This window comes from Vicugna pacos, chromosome 29 (assembly GCF_048564905.1).
Source record: "Vicugna pacos chromosome 29, VicPac4, whole genome shotgun sequence".
NCBI classification, from domain to species: domain Eukaryota; kingdom Metazoa; phylum Chordata; class Mammalia; order Artiodactyla; family Camelidae; genus Vicugna; species Vicugna pacos.
The window spans coordinates 3,205,946-3,230,611 of record NC_133015.1 but is presented as its reverse complement, the minus strand read 5'-3'; the positions used below and the strand labels follow the sequence as shown (position 1 = coordinate 3,230,611).

At 36.8% G+C, this 24,666-nt stretch overlaps 1 protein-coding gene across 1 annotated transcript in view; it reads right to left on the bottom strand.

Moving 5' to 3' along the window:
• Positions 1–24,666, bottom strand: part of MMP16 (matrix metallopeptidase 16) — a 275,059-nt gene that overhangs the window by 213,407 nt on the left and 36,986 nt on the right. The window lies entirely within an intron of this gene.

Here is a 24,666-nt window from a genome sequence, read left to right as displayed (position 1 = left end):
CAACCTTACTTTTAAAATACACCCAAAGAACTTGGCAAGTCTTTTTCCAAAATTAACAGTGATTGATCTATGGAAAATCTTCCTCCAAGGATATGAATTCCTTTTCTGTGGAAACACATTTAATCCATCAATTGCGAAAGCCTTCTATTTGTAGGAAAATGCCCCAGATGCCAATCATAACATGACAGACTTGGGAAGCAACCACATTTTGAATATGCACTTTCTGGTATACGTGTATTAAAACAACCACACATTGTCAACTAAAGAAAATACTACTTTTTTAATTTAAGTATAATGTGACATATGAGATACGATCTAGGTAAATACTAATAGTTTGAATAGCCAGTACTCTCAAAACTGCCCTAAGCTGCTTTCTTTTACGTTCTTGAGGCCGCTGGACCCTTTCCTGGCTTCTCCCAGACCATCGGGAAACCGCAGCTACTGAAACCAGAGCTGGGTCCTTCCTGCACAAGGTCATGCCACGCGGTTCCGCTCAGTCCCCCTTCTCATCTTCCCTGTACTTATATCTCAGGGCTTGGTTTCCTGTCTGGGACGAAGCACCAACTTACAGTCGGAAAAGGAATAGACAAAGTTTCTTTTATAACCAACTCTTAAGGCTTTTTTTTTTTTTTCTGAGAAGAAAGACCAACTATTAAAGTAAGCATGTGTGTATCACACTGTCATCATCTTGCTTCCTTCCCTTCTCCTTTCTCAGTCTGTCCTTCGATAATCTCCCCAACACACACACACACGTGCACACACAATCTCTTCCCCGACACACACACTGAGATGGGTTCACAGGCATATAACCTCCCTAGTAGAAGTTTTAAATGTCCAAGTTTTATGACGTGCTTTTCTTGCAAAAGTTTTCATTAGGTAACCATAGCCAAGTGTGTTTCCCTTCCTTTGTTTCAGAACCTATTTCAGCAATTCTAAACGTAACACTATGAAAGTGGTAAAAATAATAACAATAGATTTATTACAATTCTGTTGAATTTCTCTGTTTTACTCCCAATAAAAATGATTACTGCTTTCTGTACAGTATCTTTTCTCTTTTACTTCAAACTAAATAAGTTAATTTTTTTAACTTTATAACTAGTTAACACTTTGCCTACTTTTTTAAAGGCTCTTTTTGAAACACTTAATAAGGCTGAATTTGATTTTATTTCACTTGATCCAATTAATCTACTTTTAGAAAAATTGGTTTCATTTAAATTTAAGGACCTGCATTCATTCAACAAACACACAGATAGTCCTTGCTTTTAAATAGTCCACGAAGACACCCGAGTATACATAATACTAAATACATGTGGACAATCCTCTCTAGAAACCTGTAATAAGAAGAGAATGAAGAAAGGAGCCATCTTCTAGCAGTCACGAAGATTTACTAGAGGGCACGAATATGTAGAATTCAGAAATATGTGCAAAAGTGTAGCTAATATAGGGAAACAGAAATACAAGCAAATAAAAAAACATATTTTATAATTGCTTTTGACTGGCACTGGCATATTACATGCATCTAGTAAATATTAAGCCTTTCTAGATGGATTAAAATCCTCAATGGAATCTACCATTTATGGGGCTTAATATCTCTTACAGTAAAGCTTGTTCTAATTTTATTTGTAATTTATGCCACAAAAAATTCCACTAGAATATAAACTTCATGTACACAGGAGTTGTTTGTTTCTTTCCATCGCATGATAAGCATTAAGAACAATGTTTGACTCATAATATGCATTGAATAAATATTTGTTAAACTGACTAAATGAATAAATATCCTGACATTTCATTTTTATAAATGTTTACAGAGTTCCCTATGGGAACACGGTATCTCTCTCTCTTATTAAAGATGATACCAAAAGAAATAACACTTGTAATCTGTCCGAACAAAGTCTACACTTTAAAAGAATACGACATTAGGGGTCAGTGAAGGTACTTCTCAACTCTCTGAAAAAAAGATATTTGGCAGGAATGGAAGGGTGGGCTGACGGCGGGGAAGAGTCAAGCACATTGGAAGGACACCCAGCTTTGCTGCCTGAATGTAGGTGAGTTTCAGTTCAACGATGTTTCTCTTGCTCAGGACTTCCTTCACATCTTCTTCCCCACTGCTTTGCCCAAGCTGCCTGTGTAAACATCTCTGCTAGGCTAATATATAATTTTTTTTTTGCCTGCCTGTAAGAATGATTAAAATGAACCCAGTTCATAGTCAAAAGCCTGTACTTAAGATCAGTAGCTAAAATAGGTTTTCAATTTCAAAATATGATGACTAGCTTACCAAAGTGAGTTTCCAGTGAGTCCACAGTAAGGCACACTAATTCCGGTCTAACACCACATCTGGTCTCTCTCCAGCTTGAAAGATCATTCTGTGCCTAAGCCCTCATTCTCTTCCTAAATCTCCCCTTCCTTAGTAGCCTTTTGGTCTAAAAGAAAGGAAATTACTGGGGGGAAAAAAAAAGCAAGACTAAATAAAACCTTATTTGTAAAAAGTATGCCTTCTGAGCAAAATTTTATCTTGTGGGTTCCACGCTGCCTAATGCACAGTAAGTGTTAAATGTTTACAACAAGAGAAAAAGACTTCTAACTCAAAAAATATTTTCATTTCTGACCTGAGCAAAAATGAATCAGGTTACCAATGTTCTCCTCTCTCAACAAGTTAGAAATCTGTCATTCCTTTTTATAGAGAAGTATAGTATAAAAGTTGTGATACTGCAGAAAAAAGAAAAAAATATAAAACTATCACCCACAGAAAGTAACTTAAGCTTAAAATACCTGATTGAGTTCTAACATATAAATTGCATAGCCATGATTCAGAGATTTAATCTCCCGTTTAGAACACCATGAGAATTTTAGAACCAGCTCAAAAGTACAAGGTGCTTCATCTGGTGACTGCATGAGAAAGCATGCTTTCTACCTTCCACCCTTCCTTCCCTCCTTTCACGAGTCATATGAGATGATTATAGATAAAGAAACCGGAGGCTGTGACACAGAGACATGCCTTGTCTTGTAGCTGAATTGGCATTTCACCCCACAGCTATCTGGCTACAGAGCCAGGATCTTTAGGGAGTCAGAGATGGGTGCTACCTACTTTACAGCATCTCTATAACTATCTGGGTACATGACGCCAAACTCAAGTTATAGCTTTAGGAAAAAATAAGTTAGGAAAGTGGATGACTCTCAACAGAATTATCTTAAAGAGAATATAGTACATTAGATCAAAAGTTAATGGGAATATTATATTAGAAGAACAAAAATGAAAATGATAATGTTCATATACTGATATGGATGCAGTCTGTATAAACTTAAGGCATTTTATATTGCCACATGCCTCTCCCTAAATTGCTACACCCCTACTGACAGCAAAAGCTACCACAATCTAAAATAATAATAGTACTTTGCAGAATTAATCCTCCAAAGCCTAAATAAATAATTTTAGGTTGCAGAAAAAATAAAATATACAGAGATCCACTTTATCATTATTTATAATAGAAAAAAGAAATTCCCAGCAATTAGAATGATAGCTGTGTTAACCATGTTGTAACGTTGACCCCATTAAGTACTACTCAAGTAAGAAAAACACTGACTATTATGAAGATTATTTTAGGAAGAGATATAAAAGCTCATGGTCCATGTTGGTTCTGTCCCTTTGCTCTAGCTACTAATGGACATCCCATCTTCTCCATCCATACTTCTCAGTGAGACCAGAAACAGTCTAATTTGAAGCTGTCCTCAAGAATTCAGTCACTTTGGGAAACTGATGTGAACAAGTTATAATCTAACAAGTAGCTGAATTGTTGGCTGCTTGCTCTGTATCCAAAAAGTCTTATTTATTGCTACTACTAAAGGTGGAAAGCATGAGTTTGACCTAGTTGACCAAGTGAAGTGAAAAGCTACGTATGGAAAAAAATGTATACTATGAGGGAGTAGGAAAAACAGGCCCACAATGATGTCATTGAAAAAAAAAGACCATTAAGACTACTTGAGATGAGAAAAATGTTTCATTTTTTAACCTGCTTTCTACTTTTCTATGTTTCTAAAATATTGTTCTATTGCTTTGCAAAAAAAAGTACAATTTCTTGTCTATATAGTCATTCATATGAGATACTGCTCTCAGAAAATAATGGGTATATGTTTGTTTTTGCAAAATAAGGTCACAAATTGAAACATAATGAAGTTAAAGATCTATTTTCCTTGGCTCTTAAGACATCATCAATTCATCTTACTTTTTTACCAAAAGGTTTATATATTTTCTCTGATTCCTAGAGTCGTTTATTGAAAGTTTCTGAGTAGGCTGCTAAAATATATATTTATATATTTTTCTACTGTTTATAGCTCTGAGTATTCATGTTACCATAAAAATGAGATATCATCTCTCCATAGTCCAACACCTTAAATGACTTAATTCATTTACAATAATATCCAAAAGACAGATCTCTTCTACTTCTGCCAAGAAGGAAAGCCAATTAAACAAGACCAAACTATTAAGAGAAAAATCAACATTTCAACTACTGATGGTCAGATGAAATTGAGCAACTTTAGTATAGATTAAAAATTGTGAAAAAGCATATATAAAATATTAATACAACTATAAGATTGAACAATCCTCATGTTTTGTTAATGAATTCTATCATGTTCCTCAGTTAACAGGTACTTTAACAATTGGCTATCACTATTTCAGTGACTTAAGAGTAAATTATTCCCATTTGAAGGGCATTATTTATTGTTTTGAATCACATATATCTTCCAATATACTAAATGGCTAATTTTTACATTAGTGATCTCAGATAATTAATGCATTTCAAGAAGTACCTTGTATTCAAGCACCCTGACAGCTCATTTCAGTCCAGCCTATCATTGGAAAATGCTGACAATATTTCATACATTTTGTTGAACTATGACTCAAGCACAGGATAAACTTCCCTGCTTTATTAAGTAGAACATACTGACCCTAATTTAAACATTCCCCTAGATCTTAAGGGCATCACACATTACAAACAACTGTGTTACCATGATAATCACTCACTACAAACAATTGTGTTCCCATGATAAAGTGTTAGGTACACACACCCCACAATGGGCTGGGCCTTTTCTAATTTTGGTTATTTAGTTTATTCAGATTACAAAACATTTAGGAGACAAAAATGTCACCTCCGACTCAAATATTGTGTCCCATGGACAGTCATAATACCCATCCCAGAAAAAAAAAAAGTTATTATATATCCAACACTCCAGTTTTATGAAGGGAAAACCCCTCTACAATTTAAAACTGTACTTTATCTTTAAACTACAGTCCCCTGAACTCGTGTCCTGCCATTCATTTTTCACTATCATACTTGATCACATAATCAATACTTCTTGCTCTGTATCACTACTCAGAGGTTATGTTTCCCACCCAGCCACTCAATTAAAACTCCTCTCATTCAGACTCTCTAGCAACCACTGGGCAAAAGAGATATCAGGCAAAGGAGCTCATGACTCATCATCCATCTCTAATATTAGAGAAGTACCTCAAAGCACTTCCCACTAGATACAGACAGACAGATCCCATAGACGCCATACATAGCTACATACACATATATGTGTATATATGCTGTACAACCATCCACAGGTAGAAAAAGAAGATAACAATATTTCCTGAGTCTATCCGAGGCACTGAGCATTACACCTAGCATGAAACACACTTTATATTATTTAATCCCCAGAGCAAACCTGTCAGCTTATAAATTGAAGGGGCAAAACCCACAAAGGGACCAGCCAGACCTCCCAGGCAGGGCCATTGCTTTTCCTGCTTTTGCGTTTCTGTAAAATGGCTTGCTTCTAGGAAAACGAAGCTTACTCCTAAAATTCCATTGGTTCCTGAAATCTCACTCCTGATTGGTCCATTTCTAACACCTCATTTGCATATAGTGCAAACTTAATCGAAAACTAAAACCCCATAAAAGCCTGTGTAAACCTACAGACGAGGTCCAGAGCTTGGCGTGTTAACTCCCCTGGGCCAGCTGGGGTAATAAACCTGAGTTCTCCAACCCTCCGAGTGTCGCTTGGTCTCTAGTCGGGATTCAGGTTGCTGTAACAAAATAACTTAAGATTCAGAGAGTAACGTGATTAAGATTCCTTAGGTAGTAACTCTAAAGACTGAGTTCCTTAAGACACTAGGTCTCCTGTCTGTGTATCCCAGTGCCTAGCACAGGGACAAAACAAGGCTGTTTCAATGTTGGGGAATAAAGTAACATTTGAACTCTGATCAGTTCAAGCCACACCTCCATTCTTGCCAAAAAGAAGAAACAAATGAAATTATAAAATATAAAACGTTCATATGATGTGCAGCAGTGAGATAAATTGTCAAGAGAAAAAGGTAGACCTAGGAAACATAAAAGCTGTAAACTTCTTAATAAATAATAAAATGTACTTGAATTTAGCTCTACAGAAGACGGCCAGACATTTTTTACGTGACAGGCTTGACTAAAGAAACAAAACTAAGTCCACATATATTAAAGCCAAAAAAGATAAGTATTTTTTTAATCTCCTTTTTGCATTTTGTGTTTGAATTTTACTTAATTCTCAAGGTTTTCCATGAGCTTGGCATGGTAACATGGTCTGTCAACCAATATTACACTTTATAAAACTCTAAAGCATCTTTCTGGAACTTCTGCAGAAACAGAGGTTGATCCACCCACTTTTGTTTTACTGCCTCTGCATCCACTAGGCAGAAAGTACACATCTTAAAGACTCCCTGCTGTTAGAAGAATTGCTCAGTACTCAGCACAATTTGAATTTTCAGGTTTGCTGGCTTCTATCAAGACAGCAGAAGTAACACAGGCTGTTGGCTGCTTCCTTTGTAGATTTCTGAGTTTCTTTGGGCTTTGCAAGCATTTTAAACTCCTTGTTTTTAAAACCTTCTTTTCAGGTAATTGGCAATTTTGGAGTAAGTTAAAGTTTTTGAATTCCGGAGGAGTGCTTATCCACCGCTGTCTTTGCTACCACAGTTCTTATGTAAATTACAAATATAGGAAATCAACTGTGAGAATCAACACCCTCTGCTCTATGCATTATAACAATGTCATTTTCCACTGTCCGGAGAAATAGGTTCAAAAGCAAACAGAGCATCAAGAAAGATGCAATTGCTTAAATAAAGAAAAAAAAGCAATTCAACTGTTCTTTCCTTTTTAGATATCTCACTATGCTGACTTCAGTGTTCCAAAGGCATTTACCCTTTCAGATGCATCACAGTATATATAAACTGTTCTGGCGTATTACTTAAAGCAAGCCCTAAATTACAGGGTGGCCGAGGCAGAGAGGGGCTCTGGAAGGACACAAGGACACATTCCCATCTGCTCTGTTTACTAGTGTGCTAGGGCTGAAGTCAATAAGGTACCACAAATTGGTGGCTTAAACAGCAAAGACGCATCGTCTTATAGTTCTGGAGGCTAGACGTCCGATACCCAGGCATTGGTGGGGCTGTTTCCTTCTGGGGGCGGAGGACAGAGTCGGTTGCTGACCTCTCTCCTTGGACTGTACGCAGCCAGCTTCTCTGTATGCCTCTTTCTGTCACTTTTCCCTGGATGCACATCCCCGTGTCCATATTTCCCCTATTTATAAGGACACCAGTCATATTGTAAATCTAATGATTTCACTTCATCTTAATTTCCTCTGTAAAAACTATCTCCATTTGAGGTCACATTCTGAAGAATCGGGTGTTAGGACTTCAAAATATAAATTTGCAGGTACACAATCCAACCCACAACATCACCTAATCAGGGATTGGCATTTACAAATCCTCTACAAAAATGTGTAATGTGCAAAAGTATTGGTATATTTTTCCACTACAAACTCCCTACAAAAGTATACAGTTCTACATACTTGTGTATTTGTGTATATGTACATATACATGCATATGTCAGTTTAGGTCAGGGCTAGACACAGGAAAGCAGCCAAGAAATACTTAGCAGAAATAAGTCCGTATTTTTGATTATGCACAAATGCTTTGCATGTTTTAAATATTAGCAAGCTAGAGCAGACATTGGAAGAGTATCATGAACTGAGCAGCTCAGTGTCAGGCACACGTAGGTGATTACCTCAGTTCTCAGAACAACCCTTTGGGACATGATTCAGGCCATGGCCAGGCCCGCCATGCTCAGCGTCTCCTGGGCCCTGGACACAGCAGGCACATAACTGCCATTCCACCAATCAATCAGTTACACAGTGGTGGTTATGTGGCTTTTGTGTGATGGCTAAGCATATTCTATAACATGGGGCTGTTCCAGCATGGTGTATTGCAAAAAATACTGCCTTAAATCAAATCTTAGATAATTTACACAAACATATAAAGAAAATCACGCTACAATTTCAGATAGCAGGGAGGGAAATCCCTGAGAGCTCGTGATGACTTGGCAGGATGTCACCTCATATCACCCCTCCCCAAGTATGTCCACCACGATGGAGTCGGAGACCTGCGAGACTCATCATATGTCCCATTTGATGCTATCTAGGTCAATGCCTTCAAGTTCACTGCAGAAAAGTTTAATTTGAATATAATCAATGTTCCTGAGCATTAACTCAGTTCTCAGGTAGACAAAGTCATGGTAGAAATTATCATTTTCATTTTTCAGAAAAAGACACTAAGCAGTGGAAGTCAAGCAGCTATGCAAGCTCATAGACGAGTAACTTAGCTAGGACACGGTGTGCACTATGGTCCCGGCCCAGGTCAATTCTGCATTGTAACTCAGTAACAAAAAAAACAAACAAACAAACAATCCAATCAAAAAAATGGTCAGAAGACCTAATTTTCCAATGAAGACATAAAAATGGCCGATAGGCACAGGAAACAATGCTCAATATGGCTGATTGTCAGAGAAATGCAAATCAAAGCTACAATGAGGTATCACCTCACACCAGTCAGCATGGCCATCATTCAAAAGTCCACAAATGACAAATGCTGGAGAGGCTGTGGAGAAAGGGGAGCCCTCCTACACCGCTGGTGGGACTATAGTTTGGCACAGCCATTATGGAAAACAGTATGAGGTTCCTTAAGGAACTGAAAACAGACTTACCCTATGATCTAGCATTCCCACTCCTGGGCATATATCCAGAGGAAACTCCAATTCAAAAAGATACATGCAGCACTATTTACAATAGCCAAGTTATGGAAACAACCTAAATGTCCATAGACAGATGATTGGATATAGAAGCTGTGATATATTTATACAATGGAACACTAATCAGTCACAAAAAAATACTAAAATAATACCATTTGTAGCAACATGGATGGACCTGAAGATCATCATACTAAGTAAAGTAAGCCAGAAAAAGAAAGAAAAAATACCATATCACCTATATGTGGAATCTTTTTAAAAAACAAGAAAACAAATGAACTTATTTACAAAACAGGGACAGACTCACAGACATAGAAAACAAACTTCTGGTTACCAGTAGGGAAAGAGGGTAGGGAGAATTAAATTGGGAGTTCAAGATTTGCAGATACTAACTACTATATATAAAACAGATAAACAAGGTCCTAACGTACAGCACAGAGAACTAGCTACATGCAATACCTTGTAATGGCCTATAATGAAAAAGAATATGCAAAGGAATATATGTATATATGACTGAATCACTATGCTGTACTCCAGAAATTGACAACATTGTAAACTGACTATACTTCAACTAAAAAGAGACACTCTGAAAGCCAGAGACTGCCTGAGTCACTGATAATTCAATTGTGAATAAGGCATCTCATCTCATCTTTGTTCTGAGAATGTAACTTTTTATCTAATCCATCACTGCAGGGAGATTTATGCTTTGGAAGAAAGTCATATTATCAGAACAAAAAGCTGAAAAGTAACATTACATTTCAGACAATCTTTGTGCAATCCAAAAAAGTTTGGTGGTAGAATTTTCCAAAGCACATGAAAGCAAATACATGCTGACAACTGGGGCTTTAGGAAAACAAACAAACAAAAAATAGAGTTGGATAACCTGGTTATCAGAGTAATCCTGAATCTGTCACAAATGTGCTCAGTGTTCAGGACCATTATCTTTTACTTCCCGAATTGCTTTCTCACTTATACAATGAGTTTGCTTCATTGGTATTTCTCCATAGGGAATAATTGGTATTCTGTAAAAGATAATTCTTCATGCAGAACAATTCCAAACACTGTAAGACCTTTAGAATCTCTGTCCTCCCAAAATGCTAAAAGTGTCCCCGTTACTATGACAAACAAAAATGCCCCTACCTTCTTCCAAATCCCCTCTTCAGCCCTCTGGCTAGGAACCAGTAGACTAGACTAAAGTCTTAATTTCCTCCAGCCTTTGATTCTGTCATATATAGATGTGTTTATGTCTATCGGACTAACAATATCTAGTTATTACTGAATATGCTATTCCTCGACAAAACATTCTTCAGTTGAAAAAAGGTGACAAGCAAGTTGGGGTTGAATAACTTTTTAAAAATCGCAGTATTTTTAGCAGTTTGGGAGATTAGGTGAAATTGTCACATAAGAAATAGGTTTCCTAGCACCTCATCCAGGGTTCTTTTGGTGGCATCGTATTTCCACCCATCTGACACCCAATTTTCCCAAGTTCCCTCCTACTATGGAAAAAATGGGCATTTTCACAACTTGGGAAATTTTTCATAGCAGTATAGTTGCACTTAAAATGCTCTCTAAGAGAACATCTACTTAGTAGTTTGTAGAAACATAAAAAGAAATGTACCAAAATGTGCCTACCCGAAGTGAGCAACTGTTCGGTTGTTTAATGGGATGCCCCAGAGCATGAAAAAGGGAACATACTGCCATCTTTTTCTAACCAGTTTTATCATTTGGATGTCAATCATGCTGAATCAGTGGCAATTACCTTCAAAAAGCTATTTCAGGACTCCTGAAAACCTTTGCTTTCTACACCTCCTCACAGAAACTGGCCACACTAGTGGAGAATCTAACTATTCTAAAAATAGGCCCAGAAACAAGAAGAACACAGGAAATGAATATGCACACAGGAAGGGGATGCTTCCATGGTGGGCGCTAATTTATATGGCACCCGTGGGAAACTGAGATTTCATTCTTAGTCATTCTGCATTTTGCTGCCTCTCACCTGCCCACAAATATTATGAATTTCCATTTGATTTTAGATAGGAAGATATATATACATATATGAGAGAGCGCCCTAATATTTTTATAGAATTTTACAAAGCACAAAACACTAGAAAGCATGATCATTCAAGTCTTAGAAAATTCTGGGGGGTGATCTATTGCCAGTGTACAGCTGAGAAAACGAGGAAGAGTCCAAAACCTTAAGTAATTTGCCCCAAACATTACTGATAGTAGTGGCCGAGTCTTAAATCTAAATCTGTTCACTTCAGATTTCAAGCACTTCCCTTTAACCAAGACTCTACCATACCAAATCACGTGATTTCTCTGCTGACAGGAAACTTTTGCGCTTACAAATTTGCCACCTCCCTACAGCAGATTGTGTGCTGCTGTAGACTAAGAACCACACCTGCCCTGCTTTTATAAAGCCAACACAACATCTGTGCAAAGCGGCACTGAATAAATACTCATTCAATGCATCAAAAAGAAAGCCATCTCAGGGTTAGTTGTGAATATTCCTCTCTACGTTAAAAATCAAGGGTTGCAGAATTATCAGATACAGCACGTGGTGGAATGACGTAATAGCTAAATACTGAAAGAAAAACTCATGAGGAAATTTAGACCGTATTATATTCAGCACTGTCAAATTTGTGTATTCATCATCGTTTATTAACAAATAAATAAAAAGCTGAAAATATAGAAATTAATGGGAGAATATTTTTTTAAAGTTTATAACTGTTTCTAAAATTCTCACCACACTGGGATTCAATGACACTGAAAACTACGTTATCATTGTATACTAGTGTGAATGAAGAAGTCGAAGGAAAGAAATTGTGGTTCTTAAAACGGTGTATATAGAAAAAAGGTAGATTTAAATAAGCCATTCTCTTATGAGACAGAAAGATTCTGCCAAATATACTAGCATCTCCAACAGACAACAGATTTTCCAGCAAGAATTCATTCATTCTTCTATTCAACAAGCAGGCCTGCAAACACAAGGGAGAACTTTAAAGAGTGTGTAGTGTAATTCCATTATTTGCATACATTTTTTCAGACAATTCTTTTTCCCCTTCAAAATCTTACTAGGCAGTCTAAAACATAAAAGAGAGAAAACAGAAGCTGCTCTGGTTTAAAGGCGTGGGGCGGGGGCCAGAATCATAAAAACTCAACTTCCCTTTTCCTTTGGAAGCCAGTTTCTTTCCAGAAGTCAGTTAGAAAAACATTGGTCTAGTCTCTCAAACACCTGGATTTTAAGCAAAGGTCCTGATTTTCCTTCTTGTGCATGTGATGGACATTGATGCAAATGCATTGTGTTCATTCTCACGCTATTTTTCTCTCAATTTCTTCCCAAATTCCTTACTTTTTTTTTTATTGTCCTTTGTGTCTTAATATTGACACCTCCCATGCTGATAACGTTGAGCACTCTGCCGTGGTTCTCAGCTTCACCCCCTATGCAATGTCAGGCTGAGTTTCTCACGGGACCTTGGGATGGGGAACCTGTGCAGAGCTCCTCATGCCTGGGAAGCTAAAGCACTGGGTTGTAAATAACAGACAGCCAGAAACCACTGTGCTTGCTGGTAAAGGAGAGATGCTTACAGAGGTTTCAAAACAGACCACAGAAGAGTATTGGTAATGTCCCGAGCGGTTCCTACATTAGCATTCCACTGTCTTAATACTTTTGAAACTTTTTTTTCATGGAAAATAATAATAATCTGTTGTTAGTATATTGTGATAAAGTTTAAAGTCACTCAGGTGTTCCTGTCAGGGCCCTGAGAAGATGTGACCAATACTTGATGTGAAGTGTAACTTGCTGACAGAGAGACATTCAGGCTTCAACTGAAGCTGCCAAAGGGGCTTGATCCAGGCATTTAAGCCCAAGCAGCAATGACCCTGTTACGAACATCACTGCCTGTCTTTCACTGTGACTGCCCCCCGCCATAAGGAGAGACTATCACAGGGCAACCAGGATGAGCCATGGCAACAGTAGACAAGGACCCTGCACTGATCTTGGGGATGAAAGAGGGAAACACAGAGAGAAGAAAGGAATGACATGTTTACTCAGAAACACACAAAAAACCTAACGTTATTTTGTGCCTTCAAAATCTGCTGGTATTTCTTTTAAAACTCATCAAACCTTACTGGTCTTACATAATTAGTTGTTTTCCCAGTTGAGCTCCTAGGGGGACTTGGCTTACTTGAATCAGAACCCAAACAAATTCCAGACATTCAGGCAATCACTTAAAAGATGGACAAGTAAGCACACCTCCCTTGTCTACCGTTCTGTATTCACAGGATCTGGTAGAGTGCCTGGCACTTGCTAGATGTATAGACACAAAATAAATGAGACTAAATTAAAGTAGGCACACTTGCTTTGGACCTAGAATACCATTTAAATCCCAAGAGAGCTTAGTATAAAATGAAGGAGGAAAAACATAGTACTTTTTGGGAGAATGTGCCAAAACTATCAAAGCAGATAAAAGAAAGAAGTGACAATTTATGGATTACAAAACTGACATAAAAGTGACTGTACTTATGAGAAACTTCAACTACTTATGATCTACTAGAATTCTAGTTAACAGTGGGAGAACGCTGAGGGACACTTGGCCCTTGACGTACGTTGCACCATTCTTCCATCACTTGGATTACAGAAGCAAATAAAGGAACTTCTTCTCTAGATGTGACTCTGACCAAAAAGTAAACAAGTAAATAAAATGTTTCAATGAACTGCATACAGGAGGAATTTTGATACAAAGTCATTTATATATGAGCTAATGGATGGCCCTTTGGCATTGAATTTACAGACAACATGTAAGCTCACTTGAAAACAGATTTGGGCAGATAAACCGCCCAAATGTAAAAGATTCAATCTCTAGTCATGGATTCAGATTTAGGAAAAGTGGATTCCAAAGTTCCAGATAAAATTTTTAGGAAGACCCTGTGTGTGGGTATATATATATGGCTAAAATGGAAAATATCTCAAAATTGAGACCCAAATAAACAAAAAAAAATGTTGAAAGGTAAAGAGCAAAATGATAACAGCAGCCACAAAACAAATAAAGGAACTTGCTAGATAATAAAAAGCTTAAGTATGTACAATTTGTATCTCTCTATATATTGCATTCTATATGGCATATATATTATATATATATATATATGGCTTTGGGTCCTCAGAAGGCTGGTTCTGAACACACGTCAGCAGCTTAAGAGGTATTTAAGTTCTCAACTTGTCCATCTAAAAATGGAGACAATACCTACCTCATAAAGCTTTTATGGAAGCTAAATGAGAGAATGTATACAAGGCGGTTAGCACAGTTCATGGCGTATGCAACACACACAGTTACACACACGTGCATGCTTGTGTGTGTACATGTGTGAGTGTGTATGAGTGTCGTGGTCAGTGTCAGACTAACAGTAGTGTTGTCATTGTCATCAGGCCATCACAATAGGAGCACCATTATCATTATTATTTATAGCACCACAGCAGCATCATCAAGATCTTCACCATTATCCCCAATAATCTTCATTTAAAAAAATTATCTTTTTATGAATTTATTTTGTTGGGGAGGAGGTAATTAGACTCATGTACTTATTTATTTTTTAATGGAGGTAGTGGGGAATGAACCCAGGACCTCTTTCTCACATGCTAGGCATGCACGCTACCACTGCGCTGTGCCCCAATAATCTTCTGAACCTTACACAAGGGGGCACATCGTGCTCTTTGGGGGACTGTGCCGAAGTCGTGCTGGAATAACAGCACAGAACATTCAAAGCTTAGTGCTTGAAACATATGTGTAAGAGCAAAATGAATTAAATTCTGTTATTTTTCTACTTCTCTATGAAGAAAAATCACTGTAAACAGTGAAAGGACAAACAAGACTAAGGGACAAAGGAAACCCTAAAATAGAAAAGGTGAGACTGAAAACTCACTATAGTTATCTTTGCACCCATTCAAATGATATTCTGGGGAATAGAACTGTGACTAGTATCATATAATATATATCTACAATTCTAAGTCTATGTCTATATCCAATAAATGGAGTAACTTGCAGGTAAATGAGATCACATAAGCAAGGCGGGTATCTGTGTTGTCACGAAAAACAGGAAAGTGGCCAGAACGTACAGGCATACAATTGTGAGAACTATGTAAACAGGGTTGGCAGCAGAGGAATTTTCAAAATTGTAAATCAGTGAGCATTGATTGCTAGGAAAATTCTAGCAGAGATTGTAAGTATGCAGGGAGGGGAGCAGTGATTACCAAAAGTGAACAAGTCAGGGACATTAAATGGAAGCCTGGACCATTTGACCCCAAGATTTCTGCCCTGGAGACTAAGGATCAAAGACCTATGAGTCCACGATTTCAGACAAATCGAATGAAATAGGACTGTAACGCAACGCCAGAGCTCAGTCTGGGCTGGCTTCAAATAAAGCACTCCAGAAGAAAGGTGTCTCTCCTGCTTTGAATAGCTAAATAGTTAAGAACCTGGCTTTGATGGAGACTGGTCCAGAATCCTCTGAGCCCCCCAAGAACCCAGAGCTCAGCACTACGCTAACCAAACTGTAAGTATGAATCTGCACCTGCTTTTACAAGAAGGGGATAACTCCTTGCAGAAGGGACTGTCTTACTTAGATTTGTATCTCAAGTATCCAGTACTGCTCTTGGCACAAAGTCAGTGTTAAAAGAAATGCAGTGAATAAACATGTAAGAATGAAACAATGGACAACATGTAAATTCACCTGGAAACAGATGCCAGCAGATGAACTGCCCACATGTAAAAGATTCAATCTGTCATCATTTAATTCTAACTCTATGAAAGGTATATGAGTCTGACCAGACAGCTGCCTCTTGTGTTCCTCAAGAAATGAAGGGAATTAATATTTGTTGTATCTCTGGGTGCTACACGCAAAGAATTACACCAAAGAAAGAGATGAGATAGGCATGCTCACAAAGGCATTATCTCTTCCTCATTTCCCAGTTTACTGATCTATCTTTTAAAAAAAAAAATTATCATCTTCTAGAGAGAGAATCACGCTAAGAAGTAAACAATAAAAGTCACTATAATTAAAGCGGTGGTTATCCAGGCAAGATACTGGAGGGGAATTTCAACATCTAAAAATAGACAGCAGTATAAATAATTTAGGTTTACAGTACCAGTTCTGAAAAGGAACTATGAGAATCAAAATTGTGGGTCACTCGTCCCATTATTTTGTGACTCTAAATAAAGGTCAAATGGAACAATAGCTAATAATTAAAAATAGTAAAAAGTAGTCATGATGCATGTGCTAAATAAATGTGAGGTTATTTGAAATAAAATGTTATGTATTAATTAAGAATTGTAGAATATGGCTAAGCCTTTATGCAATGCCCATCCTTAATATCTGTAAGACAAAGATAGATTGCCCCTGGTTATTGAAAAAGGCTTTGAATAATGATTTTAGTTCCAATATAGATTGGCCATTTTTTTCAGAACTCCTCTCATCCTATTCGGCCCTTGCCATATATTACTTAATATCAAAATATCAGAATTGAGTCTGTTATCGTGAGGACTTTTTATTAATACTCATAGTTACAAGAACACAACCAGAGAACAATGCTTGCTAACATCATAAATAATGCCATTGTGAACATTTTAAAAATACATAGCAGTGTTTATTTTCTTCCTGGGCAAGATAAGAATCTATCCCCATAGCCCTGTGGGCTATGAATCTAATGTCCTCGTGCCTGACCTTCAGACAATCAGCTAACAGCACTATCCATCCTTTTGCAAACAGTAGGACTGTAATGTCCCACAGATAATCCCATTTTCTGGTTGTCAGTTTCAAATCATGTTTTTGAAATCCATGCCCACAATGTTTTAAAGGCTAGTATTAACTCAGATCTTGTCACATTTCAAGTAAACAGTTTAAAAAATTAAAACTTTAAGCAAATAAATTTCAAATTTTTCAGGAGTACAGAGAATCAAACCACGAAGATTATTTTAAAAAATTATGGCAACAGTGAGGTACCCGCATCTGACACACACACAACAAAAACATAGGTTATACCACAAGAGGTTTTGTAGTTTCTTGTATCTCTAAAAGGGTAACTGAGTGCGTCTGTATGTGTCCAAGCATGTGATAAATGTGTGTGTGTGTGCATGTGTTTTAATATTCAGCCAATATTCTGTGGTCTCCAGTGTTACTCATTTCCCTTGAGGATAATTCAACTGTCTCTACAGAAGCTTAAATAGGATATGAAAGTAATTCTCTGCTTCCTGCGTTCAAATGCATTGCTTTGTATTTATGCAAATGTTCAGTTCAGCCTCTTGAAAAATTCCAGAGAAGAGCTACCCTAAATAACAGTGGGGAAAAAAATTTAGTTACTCGTGATTTCAAAGAAAATATTTTTAAAATTTCCTTTAAAGATGCAAGGGTTTACAACACTAAAATCCCTTGCTACGTCAGTCCTTGTCCTGTGCCATGAAGGGAAGTGTGTGAGATAGTCATTTTGATTCATGTTTTACCCAGTACCACGTAGGGGTTGGTAATTACCAGTCACTGAAGAGAGGTTACCACTCCCCATCTCTAAATTATAAATATGACAACACTTGTAAGATCCTTAATCACTCTGCATTGGCTCAATGAATTAAATGTTCATCAGGTCAAGTTTCATTCTTTCTGTTTCCATGTTTAAGAAAAAGAATATTAAATAATAATTCAGTTGAAGGTACAAAGCACAGATATTCAATAGTAATACACTAAAATAGTGATCTTTATTGTTGGCTAGACTTTTTTTTCATTTTATAAGATGTTAACTGTAATAATTTTATTTTTTCTGTTTAGTGAATATTAGTAAAGTTAGAACATCTTAATTACACAGTTTAAAAATGGAGGGAAATAAATCTGTTTTAGACAAAAAGAAACATGCACTACATATTAAACTAACTGTTCTTAAGCCACCAAAATAAAACTAAAGATGTTCAACTTTTACATTTTAATTTCTTATTCCCATTTCAAAACATTTGGAATTTTGAATATGAGCAAAAGCGGTACAAAGCTGAGCAGCTCAACACATACTACTTTTGCTGTATCTCTGCTACATATTTAATTTGTCACTATGATTAAGAGTACTTTATTCAAATCCCTTTCATTATGAATATTCCATTCAGGGTATTCAGACAAAGTCCCAAAGCCTTCAGACCTCCGTCTACACCCAGGTGTGATATTGGGTGAACTTCATCTAAGAGAGTCACAGATGTCTTGCAGGGAGAAGACTGGAAACAAATGTATATCATCCTTCTGTCTTTCCTGACCCACCACGGCTGCAACTGTGCTTCAGGCAGATGGATCAGTTACTTGAAAACTAGTATTTATCCAGGCTTGAAAGCACCTTTGTGAACCATAAGGGTGATTATGTTTATTTAACTATTACTAAGGAATATGCTATTAAATTGGCTACTCTTTGGACAGTAGCTTTGACATGGAATAAATGTATGATCCACCGTAAAGCCTGGACTATGTGTGTGACTAGCAACGCACAGAGTAATCTTCATCACATTTACTTTTCAGCTATAAAAATAGTTCTATATCATCAGTCAGGTCCAGTGCAGTCTCAGAAAGATACTTCCGTTTTCATTTTGAGAAACTAAATTAGACAGTTCTGTCCTTCCTCTCTGGTAGGTGGTCACTCAGGCAGGGATATTTGATGTGGTGGTATCTGAAGGGTATTTATAACATGTTCACCAGCACTACTGATTGCACTGAATTCCACTCCCCCCCCCTCAAGTTTTTGAGCACCTTCACTACGATGCTAACGCTGGTTACATGTACCTGGTATCATGTACATGGCAGCTAAAATCGTTAAAAATATAAGAAAGAAAAGCCCAGAAAGGACAAATACAAATAGTTATCACTGATCTCTTAAATCTGCTCCTCCTCCTGGTCTCGTATTTTTTTTAAGTCATCACCACTCAAAATAAAATCCTGAAGCCTATATTTTTGGCTGTTCTGATATCCAGTTTATCCTGGTCCCCCAGGTAACATTAAGTCCCACAACGTGGGTCTGAAATATTAGATTTGTAATGGATTCTGAGAACACATCTACTGTGTAGAAAATGCCACTGTACGCTGCACAGTGATGGAGTCTTAAACTGCTGCAGCAAACATGTTTGGTCCTGAGTCCTGAGGATGCAGCAATATTGGTGCTGCAATGTCTTCGTGTAGGTTGCTAATTGCCCAGGACTCTGATGTGATGGGAGGTATAAGACACAGAAGGTTGAGGGTATCCCATCTTAGAAGCACTGCAGAAATTCTATTACTGTGGAACATATGCCAAGGTTATAGCTGAAGAAATGACTCAAGCCCCAAAAGGTACCTAAGGAAGCTCTTCTAGATGGCTCAGAATTTTTTTTAATGAGAGCATGAAGAGACTTAGTATATAATTTTGAAATTTCAATGTTCTGACCTACAATGGAAGAATGATGGGAGAATCATGTTTTAATTTGGTACAGACAAAGGATTGCCTTGGAATGGGGAAGTTTTCACATTGCAGAAAGCAATTTGAGAAGCTTTTGCAAGTTTCTGCTTGGAATACCATGACTTTATTATCTGGGGGACATATATTCTGAACTGGTGTATTTGCATGGATAACACAGACACATACAATAAAAGAAGACAAATATATACAGGATAAATTACTGGTCCAATGCTGCACTGTCCCTTACATGTGACACATGTAATAGACATGTGGCTGTTGAAAATTTGCAGTGTGGTTAGTGTCACATTTTAAAATTGAAAAACTGAAGAAATGTACCAAAAAAACTACCTTATCAATAATATTTTATTGGTTATATGTTGAAATGATACTATTTTGGATATAGTTCATTAAAGAAAACATTTATTTTTACTTTTTTTAACATGGCTACTAGAATGTTTAAAATTACCTACGTAGCTTGTATTCTATTTCTGTTGGGGAGAACTGGTCCAGGATTGAGTAAGGACAGTATTGCACGGCACGGTAATATTCTTCTGAAAATATTTCATAGGCTTTTAGGACAATATCAAAGGACAAAGGTTCTGAGAGACTGAATTACCCACTTCATTGTTCTCATGAAGGAGTAGGTTTGTAAAAACAACCTCACTAAGTTGTAGGCAGGAGTTCTCCGGGACTTCATTAATTACCACCCCCAAAGGGGCAAGCCCTATGGCACCACGAAGGGGCCCACTGCATTTGGGGATCAAGAGATAAAAAACAGAAAACGGAGGACTGCTTGCTACGCATGCTTACTATTAGAAGGGAGCATCTAAAAAGAACTCAAATATGCAACAGTCTTCAGTGAAACACAATGAGACCTCAGGGAGCTGTGGTACCTGTAGGTAAGAATCATAAAGCTATGCCTGGACTGAAGTGTTAAATAGAGACATGCCCAGAACAGAGAAAGTCAGTGGCAGCAGAAATTAACAGGAGGTCCCTAACAGGCAGATGAACCCCAGTGATTCAGAAGTTAGAGGCCTCCCCAACAGTCCCCACACCTCTCCTACATCTCTCATGACCGAGCAGAGCCTCCATCCACAGATAACCTGGAAGAGTCTGCCCGTGATTTCACAAAACCATCGGCGCTAACAAGAAAGCCAAACTGCATCTGTTTTAAGCTACACGACTTGTACACCTGTGGGTTTGCTCTAAATTTTCTTTTTACTTGTCTCGTAATTTAACAAAGCTTTCCTGAAATTAGTCTATAATGTGGCAGAGTTCATGCAATTCATGCATTTTTTGCTCCATATAGAGAATAGATATGTTTCTGAAAAGTATTCTAAGGCTGAAACTATATCAGCAAAACTTACTTTTCTGTGTATTGATGTGAAAAAAGGAAAAGTATACATTTGTAGAATATATACATTTATATATATTCCTACCCATGCATGCTGCTATAATCAAGTAAAAAAATGGCAAAAGATTAAAAATACCACTTCTATATGTTTTTTTGATGATTCAGGTGTATGTCTTTAAGATGTGAGTTCAGTGGACAAGGGAATGTTCCATTAAGTTAGATAAACAGAGAGAAGACAGATAGAGTAATATAAAATACTTTTGTTTTTATGTTGTTAGAAAAAAAATCTACTGAAATTCAGACTTAAAATGGAATTTGGGGATTTGATGCAATAGGATATTGGTCTACAGTATGAACATTATTCATCACAGGAAATGTGGAAGATAATCTACAGGGGAGATGAAACAAAATATTAGAACTTCTTTCGGTATTGACTTATTAAATCTCATTCTTTTTTATTTCTGTTTTGAGTATGCTTTAGTCAATGTATATAATTTATCAATAACCAAATATAATATATTGAGGGATGCTCAAAAAATTAATCCTTGAAGTACCAGGTCAAAAATTTTGGAGATCACTGTAATAATTAACTGGAAAGTATATATGAATACACTATTTAATAATAAACAGACTTATTTCAATCTGCACTAAACCACTTTTGTTTATTTATTGAATGAGAGATTCTTTAAATTCTATAGTGCTTTACAGTCTTCAGAAGTTTCACACACATGATTTCATATAATCCCATAATGGCCCTTTTGTCATTCTTTCCTTCTCTCCACTGGTAAACACTAGTTTGTTCTATATATCTGTAAGTTTGCTTCTTATTTGTTTTATTCACTTGTTTGTTGCATTTTTTAGATTCAACATATGATGTCACACAATATTTGTATTTCTGCCTGACTAATTTCACTTAGCATAATGGCCTTCAAGTCCATCCATGTTGCTGCAGATGGCAAAATTGTATTATTGTTTATGGATGAGTACTATTCCATTGTGTGTGTGTGTGTGTGTGTGTGTGTGTGTGTGTGTGTGTGTGTGTGTGTGTATACATCTTCTTTATCCATGCATCTGTTGATGGACACTTAGGTTGCTTCCATACCTTAGAATTATAAATAAGGCTACTATGAACATTGAGGTACATATATCTTTTTGAATTAGTGTTTTTGTTTTTTATGGATATTTATCCAGGAGTGGAACTGCTGGGTCATATGGTAAATTAATTAAAATTTATATACAGAACTCTGTTTTATTTCTATACACTAAGAAAGACCGATCAGAAAGAGAAATTAAGGAAATAATTCTATTTACCATTGCATCAAAGAATAAAATACCTAGGGATAAACTTACCTAAGTAGATAAGACCTATGATCAGAAAACTATAAGATACTGATGAAAGAAATTGAAGATGACACAAACAGATGGAAAGATATACCATGTTCTTGGATTGGAGAATTAATGTTGTTAAAATGACCATCCCACTCAAGGCAGTCTACAGATTCAATGCAATCCCTATCAAAATACCAATGACATTTTTCGTAGAACTATAACAAAAAATTTCAAAATATGTATGGAAGCACAAAAGACCCTGAATAATCAAAACAATCTTGAGAAAGAAAAACAAAGCTGGAAGACTCAAGTGCCACGACTTCAGGTTATACTACAAAGCTCCAGTAATCAAAACAGTATGGTACTGGTGCAAAACAGACACATAGATCAATGGAACAGAATAGAACGCCCAGAAATAAACTCACACACTTATGGTCAATTAATCTATGACAAAGGAGACAAGAATATACAATAGAGAAAAGACAGTCTCTTGAATAAATGGGGCTGGGAAAACTGGACAGCTACATGTAAAAAAATGAAATTAGAACATTCTCCAACACCATATACAAAAAAATGAACTCAAAATGGATTAAAGGCCTAAATGTAAGACCTGATACTATAAAACTCCTAGAGGAAAACATAGGCAGAACATTGACATAAATCATAACAATGCTTTTTTGCATGTCTCCTAAAGCAAAGGAAACAAAAGCAAAAATAAACAAATGGAACTAAATAAAACTTAAAAGCTTTTGCACAGCAAAGCAAACCATGGACAAAACAAAAAGAATCTACTGAATGGGAGAAGGTATTTGTAAAAGGTATGACCAATAACGGGTTAATATCCAATATATATGAACAGCTCATAAAAAAAAAAACTGATTGAAAAATGGACAGAACTGAATAGACATTTTTTTCCAAAGAGGAAATTCAGGTGGTCGACAGGCACATGGAAAGATGCTCAGCATCACTAGTCATCAGGTAAATGCAAATCAGAACCACAATGAGACATCACCTCATACTGGTCAGAACAGCTATCATCAAAAATAACACAAATAACAAATGTTGGCCAGCATGTGGAGAAAAGGGAAGCTTCACCTCCTACACTGTGGGTGGGAATGTAAATTGGTGCAGCCACTATGGAAAACAGTATGGAGATTTCTCAAAAATATGAAAATAAAACCGTCGGCTTTTTAAAAAAATTTACTCAAATCTGTACATTTATAATTAAAAATTGAAAATTGAAATTAAATTATGGAGATCATTACATTTTCTTAAAATGCACTTTCTGCTTTTCTGAATCCTGATAGCCTTATGGTATCTTGCTGAACATTCTAACATATCAGCACATCACTGTTCTCTTTAACCAACTTTTACATACTACACATGAAATCAGAAGAACACAAAGTAATAAAGACAAAATTTCACTCCAAAGCAAGAGTCGAAAGTCATAAACACAGCACAGCCAAAAAGAGTGCAAACCTTGGATCAAAGGACACATCTTTATAATCCCAAAATTTAGCTTAATTCCTCTGGTTATCTATTCAGACAGAATTATATTCTTTCAATATCCTCTAAGGACGTTTGAAGGGAAAAGCAAGACAAATCATACAGATAAGGCTGTTTGAACTTATAATTTATTTGTACTATGTTCAGATCCAGCTTAAACTCATCTGAAGAGTCAAAAAGGAATATAAAAATAACTTAGTGGCCCACAGGGAAGAGGAGATGATCAGCAGAAGACCTAAGAGAGCGCATCCCAATGTGCTTCTTTGACAAAACATCTGTGGGAGGGTCAGGAGGAGGTAGAGATCATTTTCAAAATTATCCTAAAGCAAAATTGATGCAACAAAGGAATAAACAATGGCTTTGGCTGCCCTGAGAAGGATACTGAGGGCTCTGAAGTTGTTAATATCAGAATCAAATTAGAATCTAGCCTACTGACCCCCAGGCTAGGGACCCTTCCAGTGAATAGCTCTTCACCAGGAAGCCTGGAACAGTCACCTACGGGCCTTTAATCAACACATTTACCCAGGCCCAGACCCCAGAGATCAGTCCTGCATCTTAGAAGCACTATGCAAGGATGCTCATCATAGGATAGACAACCAGCGCTTTTCCAGACTTGTTTCCGCAAATCGATCCACACTACACTCTCAACCTAGGAAATCTCTGTCTCAAAAATGTCTACTCATTCATCTGGAAATTTCTAAGAGCATCTCCTGACCATTCCCCTGTCCTGACCACCCCACATCCACAAGCTGGCTGATGTCCCACAGAAGAGTTTCTGCACAAAAAGGTCTTGCCTGTTCTTTGCCAACTAAAATTCTACACATTTTGTTTTAAAGAAATATTAACAGACATCAGTAAGGAATTAATATTAAAACATTCAGAATTCTTCCATATGCAAACAGTTTTTTTAAAAAATACAACAAAGAGAAAATGATATATACTAA